At 42.3% G+C, this 12475-nt stretch overlaps 1 protein-coding gene across 4 annotated transcripts in view; it reads right to left on the bottom strand.

The window, feature by feature from the left end:
- PNISR (PNN interacting serine and arginine rich protein) overlaps nt 1-8976 on the bottom strand; it is a 29744-nt gene extending 20768 nt beyond the window's left edge. Inside the window, exon 1 of one of the 4 annotated variants that reach the window (XR_007773854.1) lies at nt 8840-8976. The gene's annotated coding sequence lies outside the window, so the exon portion shown is untranslated. Of the gene's footprint in view, nt 1-6348; nt 6366-7744; nt 7763-8839 lie in introns of those variants that run through there. The other 3 variants (XM_050949243.1, XM_050949244.1, XM_050949245.1) reach the window with 3 other exon arrangements.
- Between the last annotated feature and the right edge of the window lie 3499 nt (nt 8977-12475).

Raw genomic sequence — 12475 nt, 5'->3', positions numbered from 1 at the left:
TATTAAAACAGCTGTGTACTGTTTAAACTCAACAACACTGTATGACTTCTGAAACACTAATATTCTTTCCCTAAAATTTACATAAAGCATTTAATAAATTACAAAATGATATGCAAGATGTGGTAATAAGTTTCTTAAGATAAAGTTATATTACAGCAATTTAAATAAAGTAAGTACTAGTTTATCATTTTACATTTAAGGAGTTATTTTTATAACTAGAACAGTATTATCCAACTGATGCACCTGTGTGTTCTTTTTTTTTTTAAAGAGATTATTATATAGACAGCATATCTTGTGGAGAAAGTATCAGAGGGGTAGCCATGTTGGTCTGGATCTGTAAAAGCAGCAAAGAGTCCTGTGGCACCTTATAGACTAACAGACGTTTTGGAGCATGAGCTTTCATGGGTGAATACCCACTTCGTCGGATACATCTGACGAAGTGGGTATTCACCCATGAAAGCTCATGCTCCAAAACGTCTGTTAGTCTATAAGGTGCCACGGGACTCTTTGCTGCTTGTGAAGAAAGGTATTTTTCTATACACCCTACAAACAATGCTGTTATCAAGAGACAAAGAAAGGCCCTGATCCAAAGCTGATCTGCACAGACTTTACTGGGGTTCCACACAGGCATCAGGCTCTACCCACATATCGGCTTGTGGGAGTGGGGCCAAATTTGTTGTATGTAATTGTATGAATACGGCACAGCAGGTAAAAGAAAATGCAATCCTCTTGGAATCTGTGAAACAAACTTTTGTAGGTTTTTAACTAGACCAGTTCAATTTTGAGATTATCAGAGGGATTATCAGCATGAATTTATTTTACTTCTTTCACCAACTTTTTGTTGCAGGATAAAACAAGGAAGTTTCACTGTTACATTAAGGTATCATACTACTCAATGGCACCAGTTTAGGACATATCGACACCAAATAACATGAAGGAAGAGCACAAGACAGTAGCATCTTGATCTGTAACTAAGAAGACCACTTTGTATTTGTATCAGTAGAAAGATGGGAAAAGTTACACAACAAGGGCACAAGCCTGGCATTTAAAATGATCCTGCAAGGTCTGACTTATGCTTAAGAGTGTCTGTATTAGACTGCAGGTATGAATTAAAGCAACTTTACAAAAACCTTGACTTCATACATAAATAACAAAGAAATAGTACACAATTAAGTTTGTTTTTTCAGTGATCTTCACATCTTCTCATTGTGAAGATAAATCAAGTTTCTTCCTAAATCTTTACATTCTACAATAAAGAATCTGATATTGTAGACAACCACTAAACTCCAAAGAGCTGACTAGTCACACGATGCCATCTGTGTTGACTTCTGGCTTCTATATTACAGTAAGAAAAACTAAAATATATATTTCAATACTCCCACTGTTATGCTTCCACAAAAGCAAATAACACAGGCTGCTGTAGGGATGTCATGTGACAAACAAATGGAAGGACGTATTAGTGTAACTACTGATCAGTGCAGTTACACCAATCTATACTTCCCTAACGTAGATAAGGCTTTAAATACTAATAGTTCACCACTAGTCTCTGAATACTGAACAGACATTAATGCTATCCACTATGGCACTCAGGAGTCATGTACATAAATGGCATGCAACTGACAACATGAATACTCAAAATGCATTCTGATTAATGCTCAACCAAAAAGATCTAATTATACGTTACATCCCTAATTGGGAATGAACAAATATTTGTTCTGGGTACCTCAAGCCGACACATTAAGACTAAGATCCCAGAATATTATTAACAATTTTACACTTAAATAAGCTGTTAAAATTGGATGCTCCATGCTGCTGGAAATGGACTTCAAATGAAGCCCAGCTCTTTGGTTTATTCTTTGAAAACGTAAGCAGGTAACCTGCTAAATGGGCTAATGCGCTATTAGTAGGTCTTTGTAATAATTTAAAGGAACAGCATAATTGTAAAATACCACAAATAGCAACTTGGTACATAAGTGCCAGCAGCCCAGTTGTGTAAGAGAACGTACAGACTATTTAATCTTAAAATTGAAGGGACTATTCCATTTACACAGTTTGATTTTATTGAGTAATCCTTGGACCTCTGTCAGTAGTAGAGATAGCTCTTATACACTCCTTTGATGGCCAAGAAAATAATACCGCAACACTAAAAAGTATCAATATTTCTATAACAGAGTGGTGCAGTGAAGTACACAAAGCAGTAGAGTCAGTGAAATGAACTTATAAGAGAAAGTGTAGAATTAAGAAAACATGCCCTTTATTTTGGGATTTATATAGAATAATCAGAATTCATAACCAATCTCCCTTTCACATCCCATGATGGTAAACTAACTCACTTTTAATTCTGCCTCTCTAAAGAAGATATTCTGACAGGCTTCTCACTCTTGGGTCTCTGCTTCCTACCATGACACCAATCTCATACAGCAGGTTTGAAACCTTTCCTCCAAATGAGAATTTTGCAATGATGGTATCTCCAAAGAGAAAATTACATAACTTGTAATTCTGCTTCACTAACAATACAATCTCACAAGATTTTAACTCTTGGAGGGTGATGGTCTCAAACCTCCAGTATGAGACTTCAGTCTCATGCCTGGTCTACGCTACAGAGTTAGGTCAACACAAGGCAGCTTACGTTGACCTAATTTCGTGTCTGCACTAGAATGGTGCTCCCGCCAATGTAAGTCACCTCGACTCAATCACTCCACTTCTGTGAGAGGCATAGCATTTATGTCAATGTAGTTCAGACGATGCATGGCCAGTGTAGACCAGTGGTTCCCAAACTGGAGTCCATGAACCCCTGGGGGTTCGCAAAATATTACAGGGGGTTCTCGTGAAAATATTTCCTAATGGCACACACAGCTGTCACTAGGGACCGGGACAACTTGGGGCCAGCAGCCCACAGCCCCTGGTCTTCCAAAAGCTAAACAGATCAAAGCAAGCATATCTATCACGCTGAGGAGATTTAAACTTCAAGACTCCTTAGAAGAAATGGAAAGGGAGATGGACATTTTTTTGCTGTTTTTAAAACTAAATAGACAGCTAGTATTGTTTTTTAAATTACTATGAAGAACAAGTTTAAGCTTTGTTGTAATGTGCGTTGTTTGCCTGGACTGCTCAAGACCTGAATGCTCGTGTAGGAGGAACTCTGAGTTGGCTTCTTACATACCTTCATGCTGTTTCACATTTGATATTCCTTGATGAAACATAGGAGCCTTGTCTTATAAGAGGCTTATTGAAAACGATACAACCTATGAAAGTGAGATCTTGGAAGAGCGCTGCCATTTTCATAATGTAATAAAAATACTGTAATGATAAACAATACTGTGTAATAAGCTTGTCATAAAAACAAATTTTATATTTCCAAGATCACTGCTTTTACAATTTATACTCAAGTAAAGAAGAAAATCCCTGAACTATTCATTTTTAGGAGTGGGTTCACTCAACTTGACATTTTAGTGAAAGGGGTTCACAGGTTGTTAAAGTTTGGGAACCACTGGTGTAGACACTGCATTGCTTACATTGCCTGCTGGCTGACAGCCCAGAGCCCTGCCACCTCCTCTCCATGAGGGGTTGGGGGGGAAGAGCCCAAATCCAGCCGCTGCCCAGGTTCTCCGCCCCCAATACATCACCAGGAGGCGGCCAGATGAGCCCAGACCTGACAGTAGGAGCCAAAGAGGAAATGTGAAATAGCAGCAGCCATGAAACTGACAAGAATGTCAATTTCACTGCTGGAAGGCACCCTGCTGTGAAATTGAGCCCCAGCCTGGCTCACAGCCCCAAGTTTGGGAAAGGGGGACTCCAGCTGCAAATTTGTAAAGCAGCCACCCCACACAGACAATCTGGGCAGAAAAAGACAAGAGTTTTCTCTTAGGAGGATCATATATTAGAGAAAACTGAAGTCTTTCAGTCCAGATCCTCTGTGTGGGGTGGCTGCTTTACAAATTCACCACTGGGACACTATGGTTCTTAAGCCAGCATGGCTGGCCATGGGAGGATCACCACAGTGTAGGAGAGTCCTCTGGTGCCAGCATTTTGTAAGACATTCTGTGAAGCCGTAAGGTTTTAAGATTCAAAGCTAGTAGTTAATTAATTTGAACAAAGTTATCTGTTTTATCCATAACAGACTATAAAGAACACTTATACCTTTCACCATGCAGTCTGGGTAGAAAACTAGAATGCGAAGGCAGATTATGTTGTCTCATACTCCTAAGCAATATATAACAGGCGCTATTCTTTTATTTTCCCCTGTCAGGATCACCAATTTAGTGCTCTCAAAAATAAATTTAAAAAACTGATCTCAGAGAACTGATGGACGTCTCCACATAATAACTGACAGGGTGTTTGGCACCTTCATCCCTCTGAAAGTTAATACCTTTTTCTTCAAATTAAGAATTGACACCTGCAGGCAGCAATGAGCGGAGGCTGTAGAAGATAGAATCCAAGTTAAAGAGATATAAGAAAGACACCTCTGAAATTAAAAGTGCTAGATGATGAGCTGATTAAAAACTGTATTGCTAAGACAAGTATGGTGCCTAGTGCTACACAAAAGATAAATGGTTGGGACTTTGCTTTGCCCGTCTTTTCCTATGCTGGCGACACCACAGAGGTGGAGCCCCTTTGGGTAGCACTTGGACAGATCCAAATCCACTTCTCACTAATGAAAATTCACTATAACACTGAGTCAGTAAGTGTTGTGGGAGGTTCTAAAAGATATTTCCCTTCCAAAGAGATGGTGGAGCCCCTTTGAGAAGGAAAGAAATGCTGGAAAATACAGTTCAGTGTACAAACAGAATCTAGGAGCTTGAGGAAGCTGAACATCTCTCTTGCTGGCTGGATTCAGATGTTAAGCAAGACATCTCCCCTCCAATAGAGTGGTATGTCAATTTGGCATTTAGCAAACAGGAAGAAGGTATGACTCTGATCTCATAAATGAATACAATTTAAAAGGCATAACTGGATATAAAGGTCAAGAAAAGAATGTTAAATTCATACGTGCCTACCTGGAAGGGGAAATCAATACACACTCAAACACAAAGTTGTGGTAGTTTCATTTCTGGCTGTTTCACGTACCAGTGAAATTAGCTTTCTCTCTTTTGTATTTCCTTGCTCTCGCATGCCAGGAGTAAACAAAAGACCACTTAATCAGAGCTCTAAGAACTGTTTTCTTATTCCCCCATGTCAGACCAGAAGACTAGGACCTATTAAAAATCTGTTTACCAAAGGGGGAACAAGAACCTAATTCAGTTTTCTTGCTATACAGACATGACTACCTGAAAGAAAGGTATCTAATGAATTCCGATTACCCTTTTTTTTTTTTTTTTTAAACTTGTATATATTTTCCTGTTACAGACAATGTAACCGTTAGTACGATGTCACAGAATAATATAAATAGTCTTGTTACATTCTCTGTAATACCGCTTCTGTGTGTTATTCTTTAAAATACTGGCCCAGATTTCCCTCTCTAGTAGAGCTATGTTGTGCCACGCCACCGACACGAAAAAGGGCCTAACGTTGAAGCAAACACCGATGAGAGAATCAATATTTTGTAGGAGGACCTTCTTGTGCTGTAGATCTGGTGTAATGGCATGTCCAGGGCCTTCCTGTAGCCCAGTGATCCCAACAGCTATAACAGACTCTTGGAGACAATGGCAACTAGCATAATTTACAGTGGGGGCTGACCCAGCACACAGCCAGCCCAGGACAGAGGGAAGCATAAAGGTTACTTAAAAGACATCTATGCATATTCCCCCCAAATAGCAATGTGCACTCTTCAGCCACAGCCAAGAACAGTGGTCACAATATCCTTTACATACATTTCCCAATTCTTTCAGAAAACATGCATTTGTTCTTTTTGCTCCCCTCCTTGCCCCAACAATGAAATCTTTTCTTGTAGATTTGTAATGTGTGCCCAAATATGCTACACAGTCCGATAACAGGTAAAAGTACCAATTTCCCTTATTTCATTTTTTAAAAAAGGATACTAAATATATTACTGTATTTGGTGGCCTTTAAATATGAAAACTTTGCAAAGTGAGTTTGGACTGAGTTAATATAACTATCTTGGGTGTTACTCTGCTTCACCCAATCCATTTTTAGTTGACCAAAGGCTTCAGTGTTACCATGAGTAGCATTTCTAAGTTGAGGAAGTTATTTATTGCGCAGTTACTGTGATATCTGCCTTATACCTAAGATAGTCAGAAGAACCATAAAAAAATTTAATATTTGTTTCAAATGTCAACTTCTTGCAAAATACAATTATTTCTACAGCTTCTGTTAGCAAGAAGTGAGAGCAAAACCTAATGCATTTTTATCTCAGTTACTTATCATTATGGCCCTTACAATTAAGCCTACCTGCATTAGGTCTTAGTATCTGAAGTCTACTTTTACCATTCTTCCCAATGTCCCTTTGTCAAAGCATGGAATACAGGCCTTCCAAATATGTACCGATGATCCAAAATAAAGGACAAATAAATGACAAACTGTAATGTGTGGCTTGTTTAGCCCCTGTAACTGTCTTCAAGAACCAGCAATTCTGAAAAACATTTAAATTAATACCCACCAGAATGAAGCAGGTTGAACAGAGGTAAATTTAACTGAAAAATTGTTATAAAAACACCTGTACTGAAAGAATAATCCAAAAGGAATGAAACTTTAGTCTTCTGTTATTTCAAATTTATACGTACATAATGAACTGATCCAGAAAGATAACTTTAAAAAGCACAATAGGCAAAATATGGGTAACTGCAGTGTCTTATGTGCACTTTCTGATGTTTGGAGAGATAAAGACAGACTACATAGGTACATCCAAGCCATCATAACCTGTCATATTTTATTCTTCTTCATCTGGTTGTGGATCAGATAATCTCACAAATCTGTGACTAATGTAACAAATATACCAAATCTACTTTTAAATTATCTTTACATAAAAGATTACATTGATATCATATACAGAAACAGATGCTGGACTGGTTACATTTATATGAGAAATAAAATTATTTTTTTTTAAATCATGGTCAAAATTCTACTAAATTTAGAAAACGTTCAGGAAAAAACTAATGGGTGCACAAAGAAATGAAATCAAGTCACCCCAACTAACAGGGCTGGCACTAGATTTTTCAACTGATCATCCAATCTATTGTGTGCCCCAATAGCACTATCAGTCTACATTAGACTGTAGCATCCTTCCCAAAGGATTTTTCTTCTATAGAAACCAAGCACACTGATGAGGCATACGATACACAAGTAATGTCTGTGCATCAGGGAAGGTGACTCCTCCATTATATTTATTTCTATAGCCAAGTAAAACCCATCCAAAGACCCACTGCAAACCTGTTGTCAATGGCAACCTTATGAATTCATACTTGACTTGCCAGCCATGGAAGGAAAATGAAGCTGGAGGCAACTGCCCCCACAATACCTTACTTTGCTGAGCCTAACCAAAGGCCAAACCTGCTTGAGACTCCTCCATCTGGTGGTTTCATTTTAAAGCAAGAATATGCGAGCCTCCCCAACTCCTGAGAGGAAGGCTCTTATTGTGTGTTTCAGGGCATATACGATAGTAACAGAAGAAAAGAAATAATACATGGCAGGCTGTGAAGTTAAATTTCCGCAAGTTAGACAGGTCAAAACTTTAGGTAGAACAGTAGCTACATAATTAAGAGCCCAATCCCTTATTCACAGAGAGTAGTATATACACTCAGACAAGCAGTCCCATTGAACTCCATGGAACTGTTTGTGTATTACTCACTTAACAGGAGTAAGGATTGAAAACTGGAGCTTTGATTAAGGTGTTTAGAAATGTCCTATCTCGGCTGAGCTGTTCAGCTAAGTGTAGACATTCTGTAAATGAGTATTCATAATGTTACCCCTTAGGAGTCCCCCAGTGGAATGATCATCACACATGCTGGTGCAATGCAACATACATTTCACAGTAAGTATTTAAAAGAGGTATCCTGGTAATTTAACAGTTACAGAATCCTAAAGTTGTTACAGCAAAAACCTGGCCCACAGCTATTAATGCTCTGGTCACTTGCGCACAGAATCAGCACTGCTAGCAGCTGAAGAATCCTACTTTTTTGAGTTTAAAGAGAGGTTTGAGCTTCACTATCAGCCGGACCCTGTTGTCACTCACTTTCTTGTACCTGAGCAAAGCACTGCCTAAGTTACCTCAATGGCATAATCCTTACTGGGACCTAAACACAAAGCAGGTCGGGTGTATGCAAACCTAGTAACCCTCCACCCAGGATGGCTCAACTGGGTTTCAGAGTAAGTTTAATGACACTGCCACAGGCAAAGTCCCAAAAGCTGGGCAACCCTAAACACAGTAGGCAGGTCTCCCACACCCACTGGGACCACGGGCACATGGCAGAGACCTCAACAAAGAGCTTCCCTTCATGCTCGAACAGCAGCGTGGGCTGCGCGCTCCAACCCATTGGGTTCTGCTACACTTGACCACTTACGCATGCGCAATATGGGGTACTAAGACCAGTCTCCTCCATCAGTCACTTGGGTACCCCCTTGGACAGCAGCGCATGCGCACCGCGAGAAACGGGGCCACTCTCTCCAGTCACCTCGATTGTACCCCAGCTCCCTCGCGTAGCGCATGCGCAAATGCCAACCGCCACGGGGGCAGGAGATGCTCTCCCTCTCAGCGGGAACGTAAATCTCTACCAAGGGGCGGAGAAAGCCTCGCGCTGGCCACCCAGCCCCTCACACCGCGAGCGGCTCAGACAACAGCGCCGAGCGCCCTTCGGCCCCTCCCCCCTCGGCTCAGCGGGGCGGGGATGCCGGTCGCTTCAGGCCCCCGGTCGTCGCCATGAGCGCTGCCCGCCCCGTTACTTACATGTTCCCTCTCCTCCCCCCGCCAGTCACAGGTGGCGCCGCTTCGTCTCCTTCACCGCCACCGCAGCTTCCTCCCCCTTACTCCTCGTCTTCACGAACAAGACAATATGGCGCCCGCTGCCGCTCACCCGGTAGGGAAATTTGCGTCACTGGGCTGACCCCTTCCTGGGCAACGTGAACGCTCTCGGCCGCCATCTTTAATGTGGGCAGTAGCGTGGCCGTGAGCGACTCCCTATCAATCGCCCTCTTTACTGCGGGGAACGGGCTGGAGCCTCTCGCAGCCATCTTTAGCAAGGGCAAGACCAAGCTTCAGCCGCCTCCATCTTTAGCGAGGGCGACTGCAGCGATTTCACCTTAGCGCTTGGGGCGGGGAAGCCCCTGTGGCGTCAGCAGGGACCGCGGAGCTAGTGCTGGGTGGCAGGAGGTACCTTGAGCTCAGACAGCACAGGCCGCGGCGGGGAACCCCATCAACCGCCTCCCGCCGCAATCTCACACCCCACCACCCTCCTCCCAGCCTGTGCCCCACCCCTCGCACCTCCCCTCTCTCACACACACAACCCATCTCCTGCCCGTCATCCCTCACGCCACTGCATGTACCCTACCCCCACGCCTCTACATCACAACCCCGTTCACCCCACCACCACAACCCATATCCCAGCCCCCACCCCTGCCGTCTCACACACCATGATCTGTACCAAGGATTCTTCTACCTCACAACAAGGTGACCAGACAGCAAGTGTGAAAAATCAGGGGGGGGGGGAGATAGGAGCCTACATATGAAAAAGACCTAAAAATCAGGACTCTCCCTATAAAATCAGGACATCTGGTCACCCTACCTCACAACCTCCTTTCCCCCAACACACTCCACCACCACAACCCCTGCCCTGGTCCCCAAACCCCACCACAATCCCTCCCTGTCACAACCCACACCCTATCCCACCCCATACTGTACCCTCCCCTTCTCCCACAACCCTCATCCTTCACACACACCCCACCCCAATCTGTATTCCCCCTTTCACATGCACACCCCACAATCTGTACCATACAGACCCGCTCCATCCCCCACCAAAATTTCTATCCTATCCTCTACTCACACACCTCATGCCCCCATGCACCCACCCCACCACACTGCTCCCTCCTCAATATACCCATTATCACCCCAACCCATATCCTTCCCTGAACAGAAACATCTTTTGTCTGATTCCATACCCTCCCCCCTACACACACAGACCTCTTGCTACATCCTGTATCCTTCTCTACACAAAAACACATCCCTACACACACTCACCACAACTCATCCTCTTCTATATATACACACACACACACACACACACATCTATGTACAAAAGCCAAACCCTACTCTTCCTACACCCAGACACCCACGACCTATATTTTTCCCTACAAACACACATACTCTTGCCACAACCCATGCCCATAGCCAATCCCTCATCACAACCTATATCTCCCCTACAATCTCCTCCACTGTGGTATCTTACTGATGAGCTGATCAGTTTCAAGATAAAGTCTACGTACAGAAGTGAGGTATCTAAACTTTCTGCTATTCTATGGAGCTGCAGGTTGTGATAGTCCTGTCCTGCTCTAGCATTGCGACACTGGAAACCAAGGACTGCATCTAGAGTGCACAGGAAGTGAGATGTGTATACACTTCCTGGAGGACTTATTTTGCATCCCATCTTCCTGTATTTAACTAAAACATTATTAAATTAAACAGACTATAAATGATAAATACAATACCTGACAACAATCCTTCAAGTTGCTTAAACACAACCATGTCTTGATCAGTCATTAGGGCATTTCAGCAGTCTTCCTGAGATGCTGGATTGCAAACCATCTTTAGAAAAGTCCTTGTTTGTAAGAAACTCTTCAGCCTCATGAAATAATAGGGGCAGTTTATGAAATATTTTCACCTTATGCATCTGCTCTCACTTCTCTTATCTTGGCTAAGGAGTCAGGTATCTCAAGCATATTCCTGTGTAAGATTTTGCTTTCATCTATGATCAGTGAGTATGAGTGAGGTGACTCCTCTTTGCTCTCTTTTGGGGGGAGGGATAGCTCAGTGGTTTGAGCATTGGCCTGCTAAACCCAGGGCTGTGAGCTCAATCCTTGAGGAGGCCACTTAGGGATCTGGGGCAATAAACAGTACTTGGTCCTGCTAGTGAAGGCAGGGGGCTAGACTTGATGACCTTTCAAGGTCCCTTCCAGTTCTAGGAGATAAGGATATCTCCAATTTTTTTTTTCACTATAGCTTTGACTGGCAAGTACTCATCTTGCCAAATTCTCACAGAGACTTTCTTTTTTAACTGTGGAAGATGTCTTACTCCTTTATTGTAATATTTTGTCTGATTGTACTTTTCCAGTCTTTTTCTCACTATCACAGTCTCCTTAGTCAGACTTTGTTTTTGTCCCATATCTGGTAATCAATATTTATACTTCTGTTGTAGAGGAGTTCCATATTGCCACAGTGTAGCTCTATAGTTGAGTAGTGCCACAAATGGATCTTCTTTACATCTATTGCTTTTTTGAGCAAGTTCCACCCTGGCACTGCAAATAGCAGTGTGGGGGCTGACTGTGGTGTAGTGGTTAGTGCCAAAGTAACTGGTGTTGAATGAGTCATTGGTACTGCAGACTTGGTACCAGAGGCAATAAGTTTTGCTCCATGAGACATGCCGAGAGTCTGGTACCATGCTTTCTTTGGGCTACAGCAGTACCCTAGTTGGGCTGTGAAATCCCCTTAGACTGTGAGTGAAGAAGCGATTTCATTCTCTGTATGCTTGGGTCAACTAATTGTGATATGCCCCAATGCTTTCTAAAGGAGTGATGCTCCTTTCTTACCTCTATCCGAAGTTTTAGCTGATGATTCCATAGCCCTGTGAGAGTCTATAGTCAGGGCCACTCTAGAGAACAAGGCTTAGCTAGTTATTGATCGGGAGTTTACTGGGGCACTTCTGGAATCAAACTGAGTTAGTCCAGGGGGGTCTTGCTTGCTTGGGGCTGAGGAAGGTCAAAGCCTGGTCCAAGAGAAGAAGTTTGAAGTGAGCCTCTCTTACCATCTGGATTCTTTGTGAAAGGAACCTAGAAATGGTTCATTTATCAAGGGTGTGTCTGTCCTTGAGGCAAAAAAGACATCTTTTATGACCATCATTAAGCAGCACAGGAGGGACAGTTTTGGGACCTGAGAGACTTAGGTTCAGTCATGACTAAGTCACAGTACCAGGAGAAATAACTTCTCTCCAAAAATATCTATTATGTTAATGGGCCAAAACTACACTGACTACACATTAAAAACTCCTAATCTTAGCACTATTTACAAATATCTACAATAAGCGGTTTAGAAAATGTGCTGAGATGCAGGGAAGTAAAGAAATCTGTGGAGGTACACAAATTCTGCACATGCACAGTGGCAGAGAATTCTCCCCAGAGTAGCACATAGAGCTCATTGTAATTTCAGGTTACACAATTCAGAAACCAGAGTTTAATACAACTGTAAACAATGGGGTTATAAATATGCACTATGATTTCATGTAGGAATCTCCAAAAATAAATATCAAAATAAATGCTTTTATAAGCGGGATGTGCAGTAATTTCTTAACAAACAAACAAAAACAACCAACCAATA

Source organism: Gopherus flavomarginatus, chromosome 4 (assembly GCF_025201925.1).
Source record: "Gopherus flavomarginatus isolate rGopFla2 chromosome 4, rGopFla2.mat.asm, whole genome shotgun sequence".
Taxonomy (NCBI): domain Eukaryota; kingdom Metazoa; phylum Chordata; order Testudines; family Testudinidae; genus Gopherus; species Gopherus flavomarginatus.
Note: the sequence above shows the minus strand (reverse complement) of the source record. Positions and strands in the feature narration are given on the sequence as shown.